An 11,088-nucleotide genomic window follows, 5' to 3' on the forward strand; every position below is an offset into this window, starting at 1 on the left:
CTTTTCCAATTTGGAATCCTTTTATTTCTTTTTCTGCTCTGATTGCTGTGGCCAAAACTTCCAGAACTACGTTGAATAGTAGTGGTGAGAGTGGGCACCCTTGTGCCCACTGACTTTAGGGGAAATGCTTTTAATTTTTCACCATTGAGGATAATGTTTGCTGTGGGTTTGTCATATATAGCTTTTATTATGTTGAAGTACGTTCCTTCTATTCCTGCTTTCTGGAGAGTTTTTCTCATAAATGGATGATGAATTTTGTCAAAGGCTTTCTCTGCATCTATTGAGATAATCATATGGCTTTTATTTTTCAATTTGTTAATATGGTGAATTACATTGATTGATTTGTGGATATTGAAGAATCCTTGCATCCCTGGGATAAAGCCCACTTGGTCATGGTGTATGATCTTTTTAATATGTTGTTGGATTCTGTTTGCTAGGATTTTGTTAAGGATTTTTGCATCTATGTTCATCAGTGATATTGGCCTGTAGTTTTCTTTTCTTGTGGCATCTTTGTCAGGTTTTGGTATTAGGGTGATGGTGGCCTCGTAGAATGAGTTTAGAAGTTTACCTTCCTTTGCAATTTTCTGGAAGAGTTTGATTAGGATAGGTGTTAGCTCTTCTCGAAATTTTTGGTAGAATTCAGCTGTGAAGCCATCTGGTCCTGAGCTTTTTTTTGCTGGAAGATTTCTGATTACAGTTTCAATTTCCGTGCTTGTGATTGGTCTGTTAAGATTTTCTATTTCTTCCTGGTTCAGTTTTGGAAAGTTGTACTCTTCTAAGAATTTGTCCATTTCATCCAAGTTGTCTATTTTATTGGCATATAGTTGCTGATAGTAGTCTCTTATGATCCTTTGTATTTCTGTGTTGTCTGTTGTGATTTCTCCATTTTCATTTCTAATTTTATTGATTTGATTTTTCTCCCTTTGTTTCTTGATGAGTCTGGCTAATGGTTTGTCAATTTTATCTATCCTTTCAAAGAACTGTCTTTTGGCTTTGTTGATTTTTGCTATGGTTTCTTTCGTTTCTTTTGCGTTTATTTCTGCCCTAATTTTTAAGATTTCTTTCCTTTTACTAACCCTGGGGTTCATTTCTTCCTTTTCTAGTTGCTTTGGGTGTAGAGTTAGGTTATTTATTTGACTTTTTTCTTGTTTCTTGAGGTATGCCTGAATTGCTATGAACCTTCCCCTTTGAACTGCTTTTACAGTGTCCCACAGGGTTTCGGTTGTTGTGTTTTCATTTTCATTCGTTTCTATGCATATTTTGATTTCTTTTTTGATTTCTTCTGTGATTTGTTGGTTATTCAGCAGTATGTTGTTCAGCCTCCATATGTTGGAATGTTTAATAGTTTTTCTCCTGTAATTGAGATCTAATCTTACTGCACTGTGGTCAGAAAAGATGCTAGGAATGATTTCTTTTTTTTTTTTTTTTAAATTTACCAAGGCTAGATTTATGGCCCAGGATGTGATCTATCCTGGAGAAGGTTCCATGTGAGCTTAAGAAAAAGGTGAAATTCATTGTTTTGGGGTGAAATGTTCTACAGATATCAATTAGGTCTAACTGGTCTACTGCATCATTTAAAGTTTGTGTTTCCTTGTGAATTTTCTGTTTAGTTGATCTGTCCATAGGTGTGAGTTGGGTAATAAAGTCTCCCAATATTATTGTGTTATTGTTAATTTCCCATTTCATACTTGTTAGCATTTGTCTTACATATTGTGGTGCTCCTATGTTGGGTGCATATATATTTATAATTGTTATATCTTCTTCTTGGATTGATCCTTTGATCATTATGTAGTGGCCTTCTTTGTCTCTTTTCACAGCCTTTGCTTTAAAGTCTATTTTATCTGATATGAGTATTGCTACTCCTGCTTTCTTTTGGTCTCTGTTTGCATGGAATATCTTTTTCCAGCCCTTCACTTTCAGTCTGTATATATCCCTTGTTTTGAGGTAGGTCCCTTGTAAACAACATATATAGCGGTCTTGTTTTTATATCCATTCAGCCAAGCTTTGTCTTTTGGTTGGGGCATTCAACCCATTTACATTTAAGATAATTATTGATATGTGTGATCCCATTGCCATTTATTTTATTGTTTTGGGTTTGAGTTTATACACCCTTTCTGTGTTTCCTGTCTAGAGAATTTCCTTTAGCATTTGTTGGAGAGCTGGTTTGGTGGTACTGAATTCTCTCAGCTTTTGCTTATCTGTAAAGCTTTTGATTTCTCCTTCATATTTGAATGAGATCCTTGCTGGGTACAGTAATCTGCACTGTAGGTTTCTCTCTTTCATCACTTTAAGTATGTCCTGCCATTCCCTCCTGGCCTGAAGAGTTTCTATTGAAAGATCAGCTGTTATGCTATGGGAATCCCCTTGTGTGTTATTTGTTGTTTTTCCCTTGCTGCTTTTATTATTTGTTCTTTGTGTTTGATCTTTGTTAATTTGATTAATATATGTCTTGGGGTGTTTTGCCTTAGGTTTATCCTGTTTGGGACTCTCTGGGTTTCTTGGACTTGGGTGATTATTTCCTTCCCCATTTTAGGGAAGTTTTCAACTATTATCTCCTCAAGTATTTTCTCATAGTCTTTCTTTTCATCTTCTTCTGGGACTCCTATGATTAGAATGTTGGGGCATTTAACATTGTCCCAGAGGTCTCAGAGATTGTCCTCATTTCTTTTAATTTGTTTTTCTTTTTTCCTCTCTGTTTCATTTATTTCTACCATTCTATCTGCTACCTCACTTACCCTGTCTTCTGCCTCTGTTATTCTACTGTTGGTTCCCTCCAGAGTGTTTTTAAACTCATTTATTCCATTATTCATTATATATTGACTCTTTTTTATTTCTTCTAGGTCCTTGTTAAACCTTTCTTGCATCTGCTCAATCCTTGTCTCCAGGATGTTTATCTATGATTCCATTTTGATTTCAAGATTTTGGATCATTTTCACTACCACTATGCAGAATTTTTTATTGGGTAGATTCCTTATCTCTTCCTCTTTTGTTTGGTTTGGTGGGCGTTTATCCTATTCCTTTACCTGCTGGGTATTTCTCTGCCTTTTCATTTTGTTTATATTGCTGTGTTTTGGTTGGCCTTTCCGTATTCTGGCAGTTTGTGGAGTTCTCTTTATTGTGGAGTTTCCTCACTGTGCATGGTATTGTACAGGTGGCTTGTCAAGGTTTCCTGGTTAGGGAAGCTTGTGTCGGTGTTCTGGTGGGTGGAACTGGATTTCTTCTCTCTGGAGTGCAATGTAGTATCCAGTAATCAGTTGTGAGATGTCAATGGATTTGGTGTGACTTTGGGCAGCCTGTATATTGAAGCTTAGAGCTATGTTCCTGTGTTGCTGGAGAATTTGCATGGTATGTCTTGCTCTGGAACTTGTTGGCCCTTGAGTGGTGCTTGGTTTCAGTGTAAGTATGGAGGTGTTTGATGAGCTCCTATCGATTAATGTTCCCTGGAGTCAAGAGTTCTCTGGTGTTCTCAGGATTTGGACTTAAGCCTTCTGCTTCTGGTTTTCAGTCTTATTCTTACAGTAGCCTCAAGACTTCTCCATCTGTACAGCACCGATGATAAAACATCTAGGTTAAAGATGAAAAGTTTCTCCATAGTGAGGGACACCCAGAGAGTTTCACAGAGTTCCATGGAGAAGAGAAGAAGGAGGAGGGAGATAGAGGTGACCAGGAGGAGAAGAGGGGGAATCAAAAGGGGAGAGAGCAAGCTAGCCAGTAATCACTTTCCTATGTGCTCTCCACAGTCTGGACTGCTCAGAGATGTTCACGGAGTTATACAGAGAAGAGAAGAAGTAGGAAGGAGACAGAGGTGTCTAGGAGGATAAAGGGGGGAATCAAAAGGAGAGAGACAGATCCAGCCAGTAATCAGTTCACTAAGTGTTCTCCACAGTCCGGAACACACAAAGAGATTCACAGAGTTGGGTAGAGAAGAGAACGGGGAGGGAGGAAATAGAGGCGACCTGGTGGAGAAAAAGGAGAGTCCAAATGGGGAGAGAGCAGTCAAGCCAGTGATCTCGCTCCCAAGTAAAAATGGGTACTGAAGATTGGGTTCTTAAAGGTACAAAATTGATAACAAACACCAAAGAGCAAAGATTAAAAATCTAGAGTAGAGGTTGGATTCTCAAAAATACCATAGTAAAGAAAAAACAAAGTCACAAAAGTTATAAAATATATATATATGAAGTTTTCTTTAAAAAATAGGGTCTTTTTTTGCAAAATAATAGTAGGTTATAAAAAAGAAAATTAAAGAAGTAATAGAGGACTTAAAATAAAAAAAATTTTTAATTTGAAAAATGATAATAGTAAGAATATATCTAGGACTTTCTCTGGTGTTGTTGTGGACGGTGTGGGGTCAGCTCATTTTCAGATAGTTCCTTAATTTGGCTTATACTTCTCAAGAATTATAGGTCCCTTCCTATGTAGTCGGTGCTAACTATAGGGTTTTAATCTATTACACCTGTCACTTCCAAGGTGGTTCCCTCTGTTTGTTTCAGCTTCTTCTGTTTGCTGGTCTCTTCCGTGTCTATAGCCATGAAATTAAAAGACACTCCTTGGAAGAAAAGTTATGACCAACCTAGATAGCATATTCAAAAGCAGAGACATTACTTTGTAGACTAAGGTCCGTCTAGTCAAGGCTATGGTTTTTCCAGTAGTCATGCATGGATGTGAGAGCTGGAATGTGAAGAAAGCTGAACGCCGAAGAATTGATGCTTTTGAACTGTGGTGTTGGAGAAGACTCTTGAGAGTCCCTTGGACTGCAAGGAGATCAAACCAGTCCATTCTGAAGGAGATCAGCCCTGGGATTCTTTGGAAAGAATCATGCTAAAGCTGAAACTCCAGTACTCTGGCCACCTCATGAGAAGAGTTGACTCATTGGAAAAGACTTTGATGCTGGCAGGGATTGGGGGCAGGAGGAGAAGGGGACGACAGAGGATGAGATGGCTGGATGGCATCACTGACTCGATGGACGTGAGTCTGAGTGAACTCCGGGAGTTGGTGATGGACAGGGAGGCCTGGTGTGCTGCGATTCATGGGGTTGCAAAGAGTCGGACACAACTGAGCGACTGAACTGAACTGAACTGAACTGAACTCAGTGTCTAATTTCCACCCTGACACAAGGGGGTGGGGGGAGGTGGTGGATACTTTTTTAGGCTCATTTGTTCAGTCGTGCTGTGGGGAGGGAAGAACCCTGCAAACAAATAACACTGGAGTGTGTTCACACTGTCTTGGCCACACTGGGTTTGCCCCTGCTCACGGAGTGTGTGCTTTCCCTGTCTACACTGCTTAGGCTCTAGGTTGCTCTGCCGGGAACTGTCTGAGGCCAGCCCTGGGTTGTATGCACTTCCCAGGTCTAAGCCACTCAGGTTCAGGTACTTGGGTACTCCACAAAGGTGCAGACTCTGTTGGGCCTACATTTTGTATCCTTCCCAGGTCTGAGCAGCTCAGGTGATGAGGTGCTTGGCGAGCACGGTGGTTGAGACTTATCGCCTCCCCCATCCCTGCCAATCGGTTTTCTGGGTGTACAACCAGCGCACCTTCTCAGGTGTGCCGTGTGTCTCTTCTGGAGCTGATCTCTGGCTGCGACCTCCCCCTGCGGATGTTGACTGTCCAGAATCCCAAAAAGTCTTGGTTAGCAATGAAGCCTGCTTGCAGTTTGGTAGTTGTTGCCTCTCTGGGGCCTCGATTGCCCCCTTCCTGCTCTGGCCGCCCTTGCCTGCCTGTCTCTGGTGGGGGATAGGCCAGTCCACAGCTGGCTAGCTCTGCTCAGTCCTTTGTTCTGTGAGTGGGCCTGGTGGTGTCTTAGGTTAGAGTTTCTGGCAGGATAGCTATTCCACAGTCTGGTTTGCTATCTCAAGTTAGTTCCCTCAGATTGCCCTTGGGGCATTCAGGCCCGGTCCTTACCCTAAGCAATGCAGCCCGTGCCTCCCTTCCCAGCCCCTGCTTGCTGGTGGTGGATGTGGGCATCTGCGCTGCTTCTCTGGTAGGGGAGTATTACGTGTCCCACCTGGGCACGTAATCTGTGGGTTTAAATTATTTATTTATTTATCCTCCTGGTTCTGTTGCCCTCTGAGGTTCCAAGGCTTGCCACAGACTCACCAGTGAGAGTGTTTCTTGTTTGGAAACTTCTCTCTCTCTTTTTTTAAAATTTATTTATTTATTTTTTTAATTTTATTTTTACTTTATTTTACTTTACAATACTGTATTGGCTTTGCCATACATTGACATGAATCCACACACACACCCATGGACAGATCAACTAAACAGAAAATTAACAAAGAAACGCAAACTTTAAATTTTACAATAGACCAGTTAGACCTAATTGATATCTATAGGACATTTCACCCCAAAACAATGAATTTCACCTTTTTCTCAAGTGCTCACAGAACCTTTTCCAGGATAGATCACATCCTGGGCCATAAATCTAACCTTGATAAATTCAAAAAAATCAAAATAATTCCAAGCATCTTTTCTGACCATAATGCACTAAGATTAGATCTCAATTACAGGAAAAAAACTATTACAAATTCCAACTTCTCTCTTTTTTAAGTCTCCCTTCCTGGGATGGATCTCCATCCCTACCTCTTTTGTCTCTCTTTTTATATTTATATTTTTTCCTATCTCCTTTCAAAGACAATGGGCTGCTTTTATGGGGCCTGATGTCCTCTGCCAGCATTCAGAAGTTGTTTTGTGGGATTTACTCAGCATTCAAATGTTCTTTTGATGAATTTGTGGGGGAGAAAGTGGTCTCCCCATCCTATTCCTCTGCCATCTTAGGACCGCTCCCCAAACATTTAATTTTAGCTATTCTAGTGGGTATACAGTGCATCCTATTGTAGTCTTCATTTGCATTTCCCTGATGACTATGAAAAGCAAATGTTTAAAACTGTTACAAAATAATATTGGAAAATAACTTAACCTTCTGCCCTGGTTCTTTGAAGGAGCAGAACCAAGTCTGATTAAGAGGAATATTACAAACACAGTCTGCTAGAATGGCAACATACAGACATTGAAGCCTCTCTAGGATCCTGCCTGTTAGCATTAGACGTATGAATACTGGATCACTGCATGGAGGTTTGCTGATGCTCCCAGATACTATTATTACCAATATTGTTATACATATTTTTATTTTTTTGTTTATTCATTTATTTTTGGCTGTGATGGCTCTTTGTTGCTGTGTGTGGGCCCTCTCTAGTTGTGGTGCACAGCCTTCTCATTGCAGTGGCATCGCTTGTCATGGAGCTAGGGTTCTGTGGCATGCAGGCTTCAGTAGCAGCAGCAGGTGGGCTCAGCAGTTGTGGCTCTCGGGCTCTAGAGCATGAGAACTCAGTATTTGTGGCACAGGGGCTTAGTTTCCCTGTGGTATGTGGGATCTTCCTGGAACTGGGGTTGAAACTGTGTCTCCTGCACTGACAGGCAGATTCTTAACCACTGGACCTCCAGGGAAGTCCTGTTTTGTTTACTTGACTCCTGAAAGATGAAAAAGCAATTTTGCCTGTGCAAATAATTTATCCATGCCTCTTTAATTCCTAGAAATATGATGTTACCAGTAGAAAAAAATTTTTTCTTCTTAAAAACACTGCAGAGAACTCTTCTTAAACATTAGAAAACAAAACTGCTAGATTTTGTGTCTCTTCAGTCATAATAAATCAGCTCAATTAAACAAGTACCTGTAGAGTACCTTCTATTTATCGTGGACTTTACTCGGATGCTGGGAATACAAAATTGAATGAGCTATGCCATCAAGATGTGCACTATCTCGTAAAGGATGCATAGTTATGTAAATAATTAGGACTGAATGTGGTAAATGCACCAATAAAGGCCTATGTGCGACAGAGTGGAAAACAGAAAGAGTGACCATTTGTGTCAATGTAAGGGGAATACAGGGCTTCCCAGGTGGCTCAATGGTAAAGAATTTGCCTGCCAAGCAGGAGACTCAGGTTTGATCCCTGGGTCAGGAATATCCCCTGGAGAAGGACATAGCAACCCAATCAGGTATTCGTGCCTAGGAAATCCCATGGACAGAGGAGGCTGGCAGGCTATAGTTCATGGGGTCACAAGAGTTGGACATGACTTAATGACTAAACAGCAGCAGCAACACCCAGAAGGATGCTACATAAAAAAATCATCTGATGTGGACTTGGGCGGATGACTCAGAGTTCAGTGGGATGGGGAAGCAGAATAGAAACTTCAGGCTTAGCCAGTGGTATAAGTTCAGATCCTGAAGGGTTTTACAGCATGTTAACATCCCTTAATTTTGTGCTTCAGAGGGTGGGAATGAAACAAGCAGTTTAGACAAAGCTTATGACTTGATAAACTTGGTCAGTTTATGACTTGATCAGATTTGCAGTTTAGAACAATAACCATGGTGGCACAGTAGCTGATGGTGTTCTTTTTATTCTGACATCGCTGTCTATCTGTATTATGTGATGAAATAAATAAACATTTATGTCGTTGTTCTTGAGAACTGAGATTTTCTGTGTGAAATGAAAATGTAGGATGAATGAGATTAAGTAAAAGTCCTATAGATATTTAATTGTAAAGATCAGAATGAGCTCATGATATAGTTACCTTTTAAAGAAAATTCTTAACTATCCACTGAAAAGACTTAGAAACAACTAGCAAGGGGTACCCCGACAACCTCATTTTGGTCTCTAAATACCTTTTTTCACTAAAAGGAACAAGGGCTCCTTTGAGAAATGGGTGCTTGTAGTTCTGAGTCAGGAAATATATTAAATAATCCTGAAACATATTATTATATTAGAAATCAAAGCTATCAGAAAGAAGTCAGAACAGAGCAAACTAGTGGTCACCAGTAAGGAGGGGCAATATAGACTAGGTGGGGGAGCAGGAGGTACAAAGTATCTAGAGCAAGATAGGCTACAGGGATGTGTTGTACAACACAGGGAATATAGTCAGTATTTGTAATAACTGTAAATGGAGTGTAATCTTTAAAAACTATATTTAAAAATTTTAATTGTAAAAAAAAAGAAAGCAAACTCAAAGAGGCTTCCTTTGGGTAAGATTAGCCACTTTGAGGAAAAAATAACTGCAGTGGACAACATGCGTGCTAAGTCACTTCAGTTATGTCTGACTTTTTGCAACCCAACCCTATGGACTGTAGCCTGCCAGGCTCCTCTGTCCATGGGGATTCTCCAGGCATAATGGAGTTGGTTGCCATATCTTCCTCCAGGGGATCTTCTCAACCCAGAGATCAAACCCATGTGTCTTATATCTCCTGTACTGGCAGGTGGATTCTTTACCACTAGCACCATCTGGGAAGCAGTGGACTAAGACATATCAGATGCTTGAATTTATGAATAAAATATTAAATAATAAATTATTAGTAATTGTTGCTACTTAATAATTATAATAAATGATACTAAAAAATAGTAGTCACCTTTGGAGGATAGTAGAGATCTAACTGAAAACTGTATATTGTCACCCTGCTTATTTAACTTATATGCAGAGTACATCATGAGAAACACTGGGCTGGAGGAAGCACAAGCTGGAATCAAAATTGCCAGGAGAAATATCAATAACCTCAGATATGCCGATGACACCACCCTTATGGCAGAAAGTGAAGAGGAAATAAAGAGCCTCTTGATGAAAGTAAAAGAGGACAGTGAAAAAGTTGGCTTAAAGCTCAACAATCAGAAAACGAAGATCATGGCATCTGGTCCCATCATTTCATAGAAAATAGATGGGGAAACAGTGGAAACAGTGACAGACTTTATTTTGGGAGGCTTCAAAATCACTGTAGATGGTGACTGCAGCCATGAAATTAAAAGACGCTTACTCCTTAGAAGGAAAGTTATGACCAACCTAGGCAGCATATTGAAAAGCAGAGACGTTGCTTTGCCAACAAAGGTCTGTCTAGTCAAGGCTATGGTTTTTCCAGTAGTCATATATGGATGTGAGAGTTGGACTACAAACAAAGCTGAGTGCTGAAGAATTCATGCTTTTGAACTGTGTTGTTAGAGAAGACTCTTGAGAGTCCCTTGGACTGCAAGGAGATCCAACCAGTCCATCCTAAAGGAGATCGGTCCTGGGTGTTCACTGGACAGACTGATGTTCAAGCTGAAACTCCAATACTTTGGCTACCTGATGCAAAGAGCTGACTCATTTGAAAAGACCCTGATGCTGGGAAAGATTGAGGGCAGGAGAAGGGGATGACAGAAGATGAGATGGTTGGATGGCATCACCAACTCAATGGACATGAGTCTGGGTGAACTCTGGGAGTTAGTGATGGACAAGGAGGCCTGGCATGTTGCAGTTCATGGGGTCACAAAGAGTCAGACATGACTGAGTGACTGAACTGAACTGAAAACTGGTAAAAGAAAGAATCAAAGATTTATTTTAACCTGTCTTTCCTACATAAACTACCTTAGAATAACCAAATTTTAATAAGGGAAAGTTTTCATTCTAGAAAATAATATGGTGTGAAATTTACCCTTTTGCCAGTCTTTAAAAATAACTAGGCAATGACCATCAATGAGTATTAACAGAAGGAAAACCAATCAGGCATTTTGTGCCCGCTAACAAAATCACAAACTACTACTTATGAAGTCATTTTGAAAAGAAAAGGTGAAATTATATCATATCAAGCCTCAAGGTTTCACTTTCCCCTTTAGGAAATATGGGAGAGAAGTGTCTATTGAAGAACAACAGAAATGCAATCAACAAAATCCACAACGTGAGAAACTATTGAACAAATGTCGCAAGTTATCCAACAAATTATATGGGGGAAAAAAGGAGAGAAGAGGCGTGTGGTCTTTGATCCTGATTAAATCGAATTTCTAAAACTTTAAAGAATTTTGTCTCATAACTTTATGAGATAAGCAATAAAATCTGAACATTGATAATATTTGATATTAAGGAACCATTATCAGTTATTTTCAGTGTGATCATTATATTATGGTTATGTATAAAATAAGAATCTTTACATTTACATTTTAGAAATATAGATTAAAATATTTATAAATGATGAAATTTTAAAGGGAGGAAAGAGAATGGGGTAAAAATGAAGCAAGATTGATTATTGTTGAAACTGGGTAATGGGATTCTTGGGGGTTTACTACACTATGCTGTATA

General features: G+C 39.7%; 1 long non-coding RNA gene across 1 annotated transcript in view; it reads left to right on the top strand.

Annotated features, from left to right (window-relative positions):
* The window catches only part of LOC138418855 (uncharacterized), a 32,461-nt gene extending 21,730 nt beyond the window's left edge, over window positions 1–10,731 (top strand). Inside the window, exon 2 of the long non-coding RNA XR_011248749.1 lies at window positions 10,629–10,731. This is a non-coding gene — a long non-coding RNA (uncharacterized lncRNA). The remainder of the gene's footprint in view (window positions 1–10,628) is intronic.
* The last annotated feature ends 357 nt before the right edge of the window (window positions 10,732–11,088 follow it).

Source organism: Ovis canadensis, chromosome 1 (assembly GCF_042477335.2).
Source record: "Ovis canadensis isolate MfBH-ARS-UI-01 breed Bighorn chromosome 1, ARS-UI_OviCan_v2, whole genome shotgun sequence".
Classification (NCBI taxonomy): Eukaryota; Metazoa; Chordata; class Mammalia; order Artiodactyla; family Bovidae; genus Ovis; species Ovis canadensis.